This window comes from Pongo abelii, chromosome 7, assembly GCF_028885655.2.
Source record: "Pongo abelii isolate AG06213 chromosome 7, NHGRI_mPonAbe1-v2.0_pri, whole genome shotgun sequence".
Taxonomy (NCBI): Eukaryota; Metazoa; Chordata; class Mammalia; order Primates; family Hominidae; genus Pongo; species Pongo abelii.
In genome coordinates, this window is record NC_071992.2 from 86,611,048 (window position 1) to 86,626,312 (window position 15,265).

At 39.2% G+C, this 15,265-nt stretch overlaps 1 protein-coding gene and 1 pseudogene across 7 annotated transcripts in view; both read right to left on the reverse strand.

Annotated features, from left to right (window-relative positions):
• EYA1 (EYA transcriptional coactivator and phosphatase 1) overlaps nt 1-15,265 on the reverse strand; it is a 357,313-nt gene that overhangs the window by 256,006 nt on the left and 86,042 nt on the right. The gene's annotated exons all lie outside the window — the stretch shown is intronic.
• LOC112134680 (trafficking protein particle complex subunit 2-like) lies at nt 2,057-2,467 on the reverse strand (annotated as a pseudogene).

Consider the following 15,265-nt stretch of genomic DNA (forward strand, 5'->3'; position numbering starts at 1 on the left):
ATTAGGTTTAGAGTGAACCACTGCAGTTATGATTGATCTTAGCATTACTGTCTATTTGCCTGAGACTTTCAGAAGTTGAAAGCAATGCTAAAATATTTCACATTATAATTTACTAGGTCTTTATAAAATGCTCCTGCCCATATTACTTGTGGCTTATCTTAAAGTAGCAGCTTAGTTATCCTGCAATCTCAATTAACAGGCACTGAGAAACCACTACATGTCCAGCAAAACTAAAAAAATGCCAAGTAGCTCCTACATTGCTTTGAAGTTAGCAGAACTGTCATGCTCTGAAATCTCATTATTGATAATCTTTATATATATATATATATATATAAAATCAGTGATGGGCTCAACTTTTATGCTTCCTCCATCAAAAAAGTCAATAACCCTCTTTATCTTTTATCACTCACCCCAGACCTTCCTCCTCTTTGGGGTCTTCAGCTTTCTCAACTTTTAATCAATCCAAATACATCTTGCCTTAGACTTCTACTAAATGGCTACCTATCACCATTCCTAATCTATTTTTTTAAAGTCTGAAATATAGGCATTGGTAAAGTCTGCAAAAGGCCAGAACTACCTCTTCAAAAGCCTTCTCCACGTATGCTCCAGGAATCTCAGACATCTAATCTTTTCACTAGTGCTACTTACTTCACAATGACTGACATTACCACACAGTAGAAACAGTAGAACAGCATTTATTCTCAACCATCCCTAGTTGTTTGTACCTCTAAACTTTTCAGATTGATGTTTTGTGTAGTTCATATTTATTATAAAAGTTCTATCTAATTATATTGATTTAAGTTTTGATAATTCATTGCCACCGAATGCTAATACAGGCATATTTCAGAAATAGTGAAAATTTGATTCCAGATCACAGCAATAAAATTGAATATTGCAATAAAGCAAGTCACACAAAATTTTTTGTTTCTCAGTGCATATAAAAGTTAACGCTGTAATCTATTAAGTTTGTAAAAGCATTATGTCTAATAATACAATGTACATACCTCAGTTAAAAATACTTTATTTCTAAAAAGTGCAAATAATTATCTGATCATTCAGCAAGTCTTTTGGTTGTGAAAAGTCTTGCCCCAATGTTGATGGCTACTGACTGATCAGGATGGAGGTTGCTGAAGTTTGGGATGGCTGTGGCAATTCCTTAAAATAACACAATAATAAAGTTTGCCACATCAGTTGACTCTTCCTTTCCAAAAGGTTTCTCTGTAGCATGGAATGCAAAGCTGTTTAAGAGCTTTTCTTTTTTTCTTTTTTTAAGAAACAGAGTCTCGCGCCGTTGCCCAGGCTGGAGTGCAGTGGCATGATCTCGGCTCACTGCAAACTATGCCTTCCAGGTTCAAACTATTCTCCTGCCTCAGCCTCCTGAGTAGCTGGTACTACAGGCACATGCCACCGTGCCTGGCTAATTTTTTATATTTAAGAGGCTTTCATGCACAGTAGGACTTCTCGCAAAATTAAAGACAATCTTCTCAAACCTGCCTCTGTTTTCTCAACTAAGCTGATGTAATATTCTAAATAATTTGCTGTCATTTCAATAATGTTCATGGCATCTTCAATAGGAGTGGATTCCCTCTCAAGAAACCACTTTCTTGGCTCATGAATAAGAAGCAACTCCTCATCTGTTCAAATTTTTTCATAAGATTGTAGCAACTCAGTCAATTCTTGATGATCCACTCTAATTCTATTTCTCTTCCTATTTCCACCACATTCGCAGTTACTTCCTCCACTGAAGTCTTGAACTCCGGCAACTTACCCATGGAGGGCTGGAATCAGCTTTTTCCAAATTCCTGTTAATGTTTATATTTTGATCTCCTAGGAATCACAAATGTTCTTAATGGCATCTAGAACAGTGAATGCTGTCCAGACGGTTTTCAGTGTACTTTGCCTAGATGCATCAGAGGAATCATTATCTATGGCCTTATGAAAAATAGTTTTTAAAAATTTTTCCAGGCTATTTAATCAAGTTACTTACAATGTTCACATTCCTGAGTATACTCCATTGAGGTGACATCATTTGTTTTGGAATTTTTCTACATTCTGCTTAAAAAGTGTTTCCTTTCCTAAGAAACTGAACTTTTCTGTCAAATGCACATGATCAAATAGGAGAACTGGGTTCATAAAATGGATTCATTGCAAACTTTATGTGTAAATGCTAAACATCAGTAAAGTAGTTCTTTATTCTATCTTCTTGCCTTATGTCATGAAGCATAATAAAAAAACTTATGTGCCCTGGAGTTACGAATGCTGACAGAAAACACTTGTTGCACTTGTCCACAGTTTTCAAGTACATGTTTTTCCACAGCCACATGTTATCTATGAGGTTGCAAACAGCATGAGCTATGGGTAACGATGGTTGTCTTTGGATTCTACTTTCCCAGCTGGGAAAAATCTCCATTTCAAAAACTGGATTATCATGGTGGCCAGTAATTACAAAGTGGAAGCTTCCAGACATTGTCTTCAATATATGGCTCCTGCAGTGAGACAACATCATAACAAAGTCAGTTCCCACAACTGAGACTCACACTTGGTGCATTCAGCCAATAACAAGACTTGAAAGTTGAAATTACTCCTTGATACACGGGCTGCAGAATGGAAGCTGTGTTGCAGGCATGAAAACAACAGTAATCTCCTTGTACATCTCCACCAGAGCTCTTGAGTGACTGGGAGCATTTCAATGAACAGTAATTTTTGTTTTAGAAAAAGGGAATCTTTTTTCCCAAGCAGTAGGTCTCAACACTGGGCTTAAAATATTTAATAAACCATGCTATGGACAGATGTTTTATCATCTAGGCTTTATTGTTTCATTTATAGAGAGCACAGGCAGTGCAGATTTAGCATCATCCTTGAGAGCCCTGAGATTTTCGGAATGGGAAATGAACAATGGATTCAACTTAAACTCACTGGCTGCATCAGCCCCTAACCAGAGAGTCAGCCTGATCTTTGAAGCTTTGAAACCAGGCATTGACTTCTCTTTAGCTGTGAAAGTCCTGGATGGCATCTTCTTCCACAGGAAGACTTTTGTTTATATTGAAACTCTGTTGTTTAGTGTAGGCACCTTCATCAATGATCTTAGCTAGATCTTCTGGAAACTTGCGGCAGAAGTTCTGGAAACTTACTGCAGCTTTTACTGAGTGCTTGCTTCACCCTACACTTTTATGTTATCCTTAGGAACCAACCTCTGTTAGCTTCAAACTTTTCTTCTACAGTTTCCTCACCTCTGCCAGTCTTCAGATAATTGAAAAGACTTAGGGCCTTTTTCTAGAGGAGGTTTTGGCTTAAGGGAATGTTGTAGTTAGTTTGATTTTCTACCCAGACCACTACAACTCTCTCCATACCAGCAATAGGCTGTTTTGTTTTCTTATCATTCATGTATTCACTGAAGTAACACTTGTAATTTACTTCAAGAACTTTTCTTTTGAATTAACAGCTTGGCTAACCATTTGGCACAAGTGGCCTACTTTTGGCCTGTCTTAGTTTTCAACATGCTTTCCTCATTAAGCTTAATCATTCCTAGCTTTTGACTAAAAGTGAGAGGCTTGTGGCTCTCCTTTCAGTTGAACACTTAGAGGCCATTGTAGGGTTATTAACTGACCTAATTTGAATATTGTTGTGTCTCAGGGAATAGGGAGGCCTGAGGAAAGCAAGGAAGATGGGAGAGCGGGTGGTAAGTGGAGTAGTCAGAACACATACATTTATCGATTAAGTTCATCGTCTTATATGGGCATGGTTTGTGGCGCCCCAGAACCTTTACAATCAGAGATCAAAAATTACAGATTATCATAATGGATACAATAATTATGAAAATAATTGAAATATCAGAAGAATTAACAAAATGTGACACTGAAACACAAAGGGAGCATGTGCTGTTGGGAAAATGGCACCAATAGACTAGCTTGAGGCAGGCTTGCCACAAATCTTCTATTCATAAAAACTGTACTATCTGCAAAGCACAATAAAGCAGGTGCAATAAAATGAGGTTTCCTGTATATAAAAAGGGAACAAGAAAGAGGCCCACAGATTACCTTAACAGGATAGAGACTGCAATCTGTGGATACTGGGAATTAGCCAAAATTATAACCATAAATGCATGGGCTAAAATGGAATTATATTTCTATAATGCTTTTAACTTCTGTAAAATGACTTCACAAGTAAGCAAAGATTATGAACTACTAAAAACATGCAAAACAAGAAATGCAAACAGCTAGTAACCAGGAATAAACATTCATTCACATTAATTATCAGAGAAATGCACACTACAATACTATTATCACCCATTAAATTGAGAAGGATTTAGATCATATTTTGAATGTTGTGAGGATACAGTGTAATTATACATATTTTCATTCAATGCTGATGGGAATATAAACTGGTAGATTGTCCTGGAAAATGATTTGTCACTATGTATGAATAGGCTTTCGAAGGGCACATGATTTTGGAACTAGTAACCACACTTCTGGAATAATTCCTAACGTACACATGTTCATCATCACAGCAATAAGTATAGAAAAACAAATATGGAACAAACAAAATATATAAACACTGGAAGAATATTTTTTAAAAATTTTCTGTGAATGGATTAAATATTATACTGTCATTTAAAATTATATCTTCAGAAACTAATTATTGGAGAAAATATCATACAGTAAATAAAGAATAAGAGCAGAATATGAAACTATCTATGATATGAGACAAATTTGTAAATTATACATGTACACACACAATGCCAGAAAGAAATATATGAAATATATGAAATACCAATCTGGTTATGGGTTTATGGGGAATTATTTTTGTTTTTTCAAATTTCCTTATTTATTATCCTCATAATCAAGGTTCTTCTTTAAAACTATTTTTACATATCTTTACCTTTACCACAGAAGGTCATAATTATGTGGTTCCTCTTCTGAAAACCTATCAGTTGGTGAAATGCACATACCTTCATTAATTACCTTTTCTGATTTATGAAATTTTTAGTCTTCCAATATCAAGTCACAAGAGATCATTTCATCAAGAATTAGCATATGCAGGTGCGGTTCCAAGATGGCCGATTAGGAAGAGATCCAGTCTACAGCTCCCAGCTTGAGCGTCGCAGAAGACGGGTGATTTCTGCATTTCCAATTGAGGTACCGGGTTCATCTCACTGGGGCTCATTGGACAGTGGGTGCAGGACAGTGGGTGCAGCCCACCGAGCTTGAGCCAAAGCAGGGTGAGGCATCGCCTCACTTGAGAAGTGCAAGGGGTCAGGCAATTCCCTTTCCTAGCCAAAGGAAGCTGTGACAGATGGCACCTGGAAAATCAGGTCACTCCCAACCTAATACTGCACTTCTCCAATGGCCTTAGCAAATGCCACACCAGGAGATTATATCCCACGCCTGGCTTGGAGGGTCCCACGCCCATGGAGCCTCGCTCATTGCTAGCACAGCAGTCTGAGATCCAACTGCAAGGCAGCGGCAAGGCTGGGGAAGGGGCGCCTGCCATTGCTGAGGCTTGAGTAGGTAAACAAAGTGGCCAAGAAGCTCGAACTGGGTGGAGCCCACCACAGCTCAAGGAGGCCTGCCTGCCTCTGTAGACTCCACCTCTGGGGGCAGGGCATAGCTGAACAAAAGGCAGCAGAAACCTCTGCAGACTTAAATATCCCTGTCTAATAGCTTTGAAGAGAGTAGTGGTTCTCCCAGCATGGAGTCTGAGATCTGAGAATGGACAGACTGCCTCCTTAAGTGGGTCCCTGACTCCCGAGTACCCTAACTGGGAGGCACTCCCCAGTAGGGGCAGACTGACACCTCACACGGCTGGGTACCCCTCTGAGACGAAGCTTCCAGAGGAACGATCAGGCAGCAACATTTGCTGTTCAGCAATACTTGCTGTTCTTAAGCCTCCACTGCTGATACCCAGGCAAACAGGGTCTGGAGTGGACCTCCAGCAAACTCCAATAGACCTGAAGCTGAGGGTCCTGAATGTTAGAAGGAAAACTAACAAACAGAAAGGACATCCACACCAAAACTCATTTTACACGTCACCATCATCAAAGACCAAAGGTAGATAAAACCACAAAGATGGGGAAAAAACAGAGCAGAAAAGCTGAAAATTCTAAAAATCAGAGCGCCTCTCCCTCTCCAAAGGAACGCAGCTCCTTGCCAGCAACGGAACAAAGCTGGATGGAGAATGACTTTGACAAGTTGAGAGAAGAAGGCTTCAAACAATTAAACTTCTCTGAGCTAAAGGAGGAAGTACAAACCCATCACAAAGAAGCTAAAAACCTTGAAAAAAGATTAGGTGAATGGCTAACTAGAATAACCAGTATAGAGAAGTCCTTAAATGACCTGATGGAGCTGAAAACCATGGCACGAAAACTACGTGATGAATGCACAAGCTTCAGCAGCCAATTCGATCAACTGGAAGAAAGGGTATCAGTGATTGAAGATCAAATTAATGAAATGAAGCGAGAAGAGAACTTTAGAGAAAAAAGAGTAAAAAGAAATGAACAAAGCCTCCAAGAAATACGGGACTATGTGAAAACACCAACTCTACTTCTGATTGGTGAACCTGAAAGTGATGGGGAGAATGGAACCAAGTTGGAAAACACTCTGCAGGATATTATCAAGGAGAACTTCCCCAACCTAGCAAGGCAGGCCAACATTCAAATTCAGGAAATACAGAGAACACCACAAAGATACTCCTTGAGAAGAGCAACTCCAAGACACATAATTGTCAGATTCACCAAAGTTGAAATGAAGGAAAAAACTGTTAAGGGCAGCCAGAGAGAAAGGTCAGGTTACCCACAAAGGGAAGCCCATCAGACTAACAGCTGATCTCTCGGCAGAAACTCTACAAGCCAGAAGAGAATGGGGGCCAATATTCAACATTCTTAAAGAAAAGAATTTTCAACCCAGAATTTCATATCCAGCCAAACTAAGCTTCATAAGTGAAGGAGAAATAAAATCCTTTACAGACAAGCAAATGCTGAGAGATTTTGTCACCACCAGGTCTGCCCTAAAAGAGCTCCTGAAGCAAGCACTAAACATGGAAAGGAACAACTGGTACCAGCCACTGCAAAAATATGCCAAATTGTAAAGACCACTGATACTAGGAAGAAACTGCATCAACTAATGAGCAAAATCACCAGCTAACATCATAATGACAGGATCAAATCCACACATAACAATATTAACCTTAAATGTAAATAAGCTAAATGCTCCAGTTAAAAGACACAGACTGGCAGATTGGATAAACAGTCAAGACCTATCAGTGTGTTGTATTCAGGAGACCCATCTCACATGCAGAGACACACATAGGCTCAAAATAAAGGGATGGAGGAAGATCTACCAAGCAAATGGAAAACAAAAAAAGGCAGGGGTTGCAATCCTAGTCTCTGATAAGACAGACTTTAAACCAACAAAGATTAAAAGAGACAAAGAAGGCCATTACTTAATGGTAAAGGGATCAATTCAACAAGAAGAGCTAACTATCCTAAATATATATGCACCCAATACAGGAGCACCCAGATTCATAAAGCAAGCCCTTAGAGACCTATAAAGAGACTTAGACTCCCACACAATAATAATGGGAAACTTTAACACCCCACTGTCAACATTAGACAGATCAACGAGACAGAATGTTAACAAGGATATGCAGGAATTGAACTCAGCTCTGCACCAAGTGGACTTAATAGACATCTACAGAACTCTCCACCCCACATCAACAGAATATACATTCTTCTCAGCACCACATCGCGCTTATTCCAAAATTGACCACAAAGTTGGAAGTAAAGCACTCCTCAGCAAATGTAAAAGAAAAGAAATTATAACAAACTGTCTCACAGACCACAGTGCAATCAAACTAGAACTCAGGATTAAGAAACTCACTCAAAACCGCTCAACTACATGGAAACTGAAAAGCCTGCTCCTGAATGACTACTGGGTACATAACGAAATGAAGGCAGAAATAAAGATGTTCTTTGAAACCAATGAGAACAAAGACACAACATACCAGAATCTCTGGGACACATTTAAAGCAGTGTGTAGAGGGAAATTTATAGCATTAAATGCCCACAAGAGAAAGCAGGAGAGATCTAAAATTGACACCCTAACATCACAATTAAAAGAACTAGAGAAGCAGGAGAAAACACATTCAAAAGCTAGCAGAAGGCAAGAAATAACTAAGATCAGAGCAGAACTGAACAAGATAGAGACATAAAAAATCAATGAATCCAGGAGCTGGTTTTTTGAAAAGATCAACAAAATTGATAGACTGCTAGCAAAACTAATAAAGAAGAAAAGAGAGAAGCATCAAAAAGACACAATAAAAACTGATAAAAGGGATATCACCACCGATCCCACAGAAATACAAACTACCATCAGAGAATACTATAAACACCTCTACGCAAATAAACTAGAAAATTTAGAAGAAATGGATAAATTCCTGGACACATACACCCCCGAAGACTACACCAGGAAGAAGTTGAATCCCTGAATAGACTAATAACAGGTTCTTAAATTGAGACAATCATTAATAGCCTACCAACCAAAAAAAAAGTCCAGGACCAGACAGATTCACTGCTGAATTCTACCAAAGGTACAAAGAGGAGCTGGTACCATTCCTTCTGAAACTATTCAAATCAATAGAAAAAGAGGGAATCCTCCCTAACTCATTTTATGAGGCCAGCATCACCCTGATATCAAAGCCTGGCAGAGACACAACCAAAAAAGAGAATTTTAGACCAATATCCCTGATGAACAGCAATGCAAAAATATTCAATAAAATACTGGGAAACAGAATCCAGCAGCACATCAAAAAGCTTATCCACCATGATCAAGAGAGCTTCATCCCTGGGATGCAAGGCTGGTTCAACACACGAAAACCAATAAACATAATCCAGCATATAAACAGAATCAAAGACAAAAACCACATGATTATTCAACAGATGCAGAAAAGGCCTTCGACAAAATTCAACAGCCCTTCATGCTAAAAACTCTCAATAAATTCAGTATTGATGGGACATATCTCAAAACAATAAGAGCTATTTATGACAAACCCATAGCCGATGTCATAGTGAATAGGCAAAAACTGGAAGCATTCCCTTTGAAAACTGGCACAAGACAGGGATGCCCTCTCTCACCACTCCTATTCAACATAGTGTTGGAAGTTCTGGCCAGGGCAATCAGGCAGAGGAAAGAAATAAAGGGTATTCAATTAGGAAAAGAGGATGTCAAATTGTCCCTGTTTGTAGACGACATGATTGTATATCTAGAAAACCCCATCGTCTCAGCCTAAAATCTCCTTAAGCTGATAAGCAACTTCAGCAAAGTCTCAGGATACAAAATCAATGTACAAAAATCACAAGCATTCTTATACACCAATAACAGACAAACAGAGAGCCAAATTATGAGTGAACTCCCATTCACAATTGCTTCAAACAGAATAAAATACCTAGGAATCCAACTTACAAGGGATGTGAAGGACCTCTTCAAGGAGAACTACAAACCACTGCTCAAGGAAATAAAAGAGGATACAAACAAATGGAAGAACATTCTATGCTCATGGATAGAAAGAATCAATATCGTGAAAATGGCCACACTGCCCAAGGTAATTTATAGATTCAATGTCATCCCCATCAAGCTACCAATGACTTCCTTCACAGAATTGGAAAAAGCTACTTTAAAGTTCATATGGAACCAAAAAAGAGTCTGCATTTCCAAGTCAATCCTAAGCCAAAAGAACAAAGCTGGAGGCATCATGTTACCTGACTTCAAACTATACTACAAGGCTACACTAACCAAAACAGCATGGTACTGGTACCAAAACAGCATGGTACTGGTACCAAAACAGAGATATAGATCAATGGAACAGAACAGAGCCCTCAGAAATAATACCACACCATCTACAACCGTGTGATCTTTGACAAACCTGAGAAAAACAAGAAATGTGGAAACGATTCCCTGTTTAATAAATCGTGCTGGGAAAACTGGCTAGCCATATGTAGAAAGCTGAAACTGGATCCCTTCCTTACACCGTATACAAAAATTAATTCAAGATGGATTAAAGACTTAAATGTTAGACCTAGAACCATAAAAACCCTAGAAGAAAACCTAGGCAAAACCATTCAGGACGTAGGCATGGGCAAGGACTTCATGTCTAAAACAGCAAAAGCAATGGCAACAAAAGCCAAAATTGACAAATGGGATCTAATTCAACTAAAGAGCTTCTGCACAGCAAAAGAAACTACCATCAAAGTGAACAGGCAACCTACAGAATGGGAGAAAATTTTTGCAATCTACTCGTCTGACAAAGGGCTAATATCCAGAATCTACAAAGAACTCAAACAAATTTACAAGAAAAAAACAACCCCATCAAAAAGTGGGCAAAGGATATGAACAGACACTTCTCAAAAGAAGACATTTATGCAGCCAAAACACACATGAAAAAATGCTCATCATCACTAGCCATCAGAGAAATGCAAATCAAAACCACAATGAGATACCATCTCACACCAGTTAGAATGGTGATCATTGAAAAGTCAGGAAAAAACAGATGCTGGAGAGGATGTGGAGAAATAGGAACACTTTTACACTGTTGGTGGGACTGGAAACTAGTTCAACCATTGTGGAAGACAGTGTGGCGATTCCTCAAGGATCTAGAACTAGAAATACCATTTGACCTAGCCATCTCATTACTGGGTATATACCCAAAGGATTATAAATCATGCTGCTATTAAGACATGTGCACACGTATGTTTATTGCGGCACTTTTCACAATAGCAAAGACTTGGAACCAACCCAAATGTCCATCAATGACAGACTGGATTAAGAAAATGTGGCACATATACACCATGGAATACTATGCAGCCATAAAAAAGGATGAGTTCATGTCCTTTATAGGGACATGGATGAAGCTGGAAACCATCAATCTCAGCAAACTATCACAAGGACAAAAAGCCAAACACCGCATGTTCTCACTCATAGGTGGGAATTGAACAATGAGAATACTTGGACACAGGAAGGGGAACATCACACACTGGGGCCTGTATCATTCGGAGATATACCTAATGTAAATGAGGAGTTAATGGGTGCAGCACACCAACATGGCACATATATACATATGTATCAAACCTGCATGTTATGCACATGTACCCTAGAACTTAAGGTATAATAAAAAAAAGAATTAGCATATGCATTAAGGCTACTTTATGTTAAGTTATGGACTTCAGTTTGACTCACCTTACATCATAATTACAGGCTCCTATTCTGTTAAAGTTCAATTTCTGAGTCAGCATCTAAGTGTACACATACTGTAATTTTCAGGGTAGACAGTGAATATCTTGTTCTGTTTGAATATCTTTGTATTTTACTTTGAAAATACAAGAAAAACTAGTGGATATAAACAAAAAAACTATTTTAAATATAGAATATAGAATTTGACTTACGTAAGTTGCACGCAACCCTGGTTGTACACGGAGTCACTGAAGAAATTTAAGAAACTATTGACATTTAGGTTGAATTCCTAAAACTCTGACTTATATAGTCTGAGGTAAAGATATGGATTGGGGAATTTTTGTTTTAAAGTTTCTAAGAATACCAGTGTTAAGAATTACAGTGGTACTTCCTGAAACATTCATCATTCTTTATTTGGGTCACAATCCTCTGTGTATATGTAGATTTTTTTCTTTTCACCTACATATCCTTTTTATAATTTTAAGGACTTCTTAGAGTTCATTACCTCACATGGCCAGGGAATGCTTTTTTCATCACCAGCCATATTCTATTAACCACCAAGAACTGTTGAAAATATTACTGAAAAGCCTACTAGGTATTACATAGCTCCAAATACAGCTACTTATAATCTCTTTTATCAGCACAAAATGCATGAAGTTTTTGGTGATAGATTAGATATGGATGATGAAGAAGAAAGCGAGAAAGTGATGTTAAAAGGGACTCCAAGGTTGAGAGCTTGAGCAACTATATTGAAAGTGGAACCACTCCTGAAGATAAAGAAGAGTAGGGTAGATCAGGCTTACAGGAAGAGCTCCTGAGTCCAATTTTGTACATGTTGAGTTTGAAGTGCTCTTATGACATCCAAATGGAAGATGTTAACGAGGCAACTGGATTCTGCATATACAGCTCACAGGCAAGAAAAAAATGAATAGAGGGTTTCATCCAAGGGTGGGATTTTTCTGGATGGAAGAAAACACACAGAAATACATACTAAAGAGGGCAGGAGGGTTCTATGATATTGACAAGAGTTTATTACGGTGGCAGCTCATGGTCTCTCAACTAGATAGGGAGGGAGGGGAGGTTGGGAAGGGACTGGTGTGTATAAAGAAACTGGAGAAACACATTGACTCACAAGTTTCTACAAAGTTTTCAAGGCAAATTACTAAGATACTTTACACATTTCTCTGACATAACCTTGGACTTCTCCCCACATTCTCCTGTGCTCATTATGGCATGCCCCTTGGCGTCATCTTTATCCGTTAAGTGAAATTTGCTGGAGGAATCTCAAAAATCTTGTAGAAGTTGACTGCGGCCAAACTTTTATATGCGGTTCTCACTTCCATAACTAATTTTTGTTTCAATTCCTGCAAAGCCTGTACCTAACTGAATTCTTTTCTCCTCGCTTCATGGGTATACTGGCTTTCAAAACACCTCCAGCTGTTTTGTCTTTAAGTTTTGGTGTAATGGGGTATTTAACCTTCCAAACTGGCTGTACTGACCTTCATTCTCTTCATAAACATAAACATCTGAAAGATCCATGAAAGTGCCTTGCTTCTCTTGTCTCCATGTTAACCAAGGTCTACATAAGCTTCTTACTTATACTTTTATTTTTGCTGTTTATTTTAAATGAATTTTTCTTAGCATTATGTGCTACTTTTTCAAATGTAAAATATTCTCTTTTCCGAGAGCTTTTTTTCTCCCTTTTTATTGTTTTCTCCATGTTTATGTTAAATCCTATACTATTCATCATACTCTGAGAGTAAAAATTAGTTATGTGTTTTTTATTTGTCTTTCCAACACTGCTCTTATTATATATTCCTGGACTCAAATCCTCATTTCTTCAATTATTATTTTTTCTTAGTATGAAAAGATAACTGTCAATTTGCATACCCACTATCTGTTCTTTTTAGTAAATAAATTAATATTTCAATTAAGCTCATTTTCCAATTTTGTAGTATATTCTAGATTATCAGTATATGAATTCAGAAAAATCTCTCTCCTAAGAATTTTCAAAATTGATTTAAGCAATTTTCTTCACATATGCCTTTGTTACCTCTGTCATCTACTCGTCAACTCACACTAAGAGAAGTTCCTTAAACTCTTCATTGAAAAAGCATTTGAACAATTTTTGCACCCCCAGCATTTGTGATACAGAAGACATTGTTCACATTCTCCAGGTGCTCATTCTACGATGAAGAGATCTATGTAAACAAGTAATTATAATAATTAGTGATAAAGTTCTGAAATAGGAGTGTGCTCAAATCACCAAACGTGATTCTCAACACTGGTATCCTGAGAAGCTTGAAAAGAAAAATGTCAACATCCACGGCCTGCCACAGACTAAGCAACTCACACTTCCAGGGAAGTGACCTGAGCATCAGTTTTAAAAGTTTCCAGATGATTCGAATGTGCAGCCTGGATTGTGTTCCTTTCTAGGGGAAAAATACTATAAAGGAGAAGAAAGCACTTATCGTTGTCTGGAGTGGGGAGAATATGAAGGCAAGCTTCTTACAAGGGCCAGTAACAAAAAGTTAGAGCCCATCAGGCTTAGAAGGGCCAGGAGGAGGCACTTCAGACAGGTGGAGAAACTAATTCAACCCAAAGCAAGAAAGAACCTAATGGGTAGGTTGTCATGGCTGGGAAGTGGTGGGAAGGAGCAGGGAAGGAAACCACAATGCGAAGACCAGGCTGTGAAATGTTTCAAAAAGTACACATTTTGTCCTATGCAAAAGGAAAACCATTGTGAATTCTTCTTCCCTAATGAAAAGTTTCCCAAACATTGCTGCCATAGGACTGTCCCAGAAGAAGCTGTTTCTGTAGATATGGGAGAGACTTAGACAGCTCGACTTTAGCAAGCACCCCAGGCAATTCTGGTGATCCTGGAAGTTTGGGAAACACTAATTTAAATAATACAGTCTCTAGAGAATGGGGAAGTAGCCATAGGGCCTTTGAAGTCTTTGGCTAGAAATCAAAGAACTTGAAAGTTTATATTTTCTTTTAATTGCATTGTCTGGTGAAAGCTAGATTTTAGGAAGAACAAACAGCATATGCAAATAAAACAATTGGTTATAAGTATAATGTTGACCAGCACTGTCCAATAGAAATATAATGTGAGTGTATAATCTTGAGGTTTTTATGTAATTTCATGTAATTTTGTTGCAGGATCCTTGGGGTGTTGCTTTTCTGGCCAGAAACCTTTGTGGCCAGTGATTCCTTTGCCCAAGAGGCACCCAAGTTTTGCTCAGTCTGCTGGACTTGTTCTGCCCACTTGGTCTGGCAAGACCAAGCTGCGCCCGGCTCATGCTACTGGCAAGGGGGAGTCATGCATGGAGCGGCAAGGGGTGTGTTAGTGAGCATGGGGTCTGAACATTGCACGGTCAAACATGCCAGCTGCCATGGTAGGGCAGGCAGCTCCAGGTGCCGACACTGGTGCCGGCTCTTTGTGAGGCTGTGGCCGGACCAGGCACACAGCAAGCAGCTTCCACGGCTAGCAACGGGGTATGCGGTAGCACCCAGAAGCTTGGATATGCCAGGAACCACAGGACCCCAAAGAGGGAATCACAGCCCTGGCTTGGGGAGCTCCCAGGTCTGGGCTCCCTGGAGGGCCACAGCTCTTCTCTCCTTCTCTTTGCCAGCAGTGTGGCAAGCAAGGGGCATGTTTCAGCCCTGTTTGTTTTACAACTCTTTTAGTCTCACCATTTGGAGGGTCTCAAGTTCTTGTCCTGAGACCAAGAAGAATGAGGTACGCAGACAAGTGGAGGGTGAGCAATATGAAGAAGATAGAATAGCTCAGAGGAGATCCTGAGGGGGTAGCTCTATTACACAGCCAGGGTGTCCCTCAGGGGGAAGCTCCATTCCCTAGCCAGGGTGTCCTATCAAGTGTTCAGCTCCTAGCAGAGAGAGTAGCTCCTCTCTGCAGACAGGTCATCCCAACAAGTGTTCAGGTTGCAGCAGCTAGGGTAGCTCCTCTCTGCAGCTGGTTGTCCCATCTTCTGTCCAGCTCTGGCTGAGCCTGGGGCCCCAGAGAGGAGGAAGTGCATGCTGCT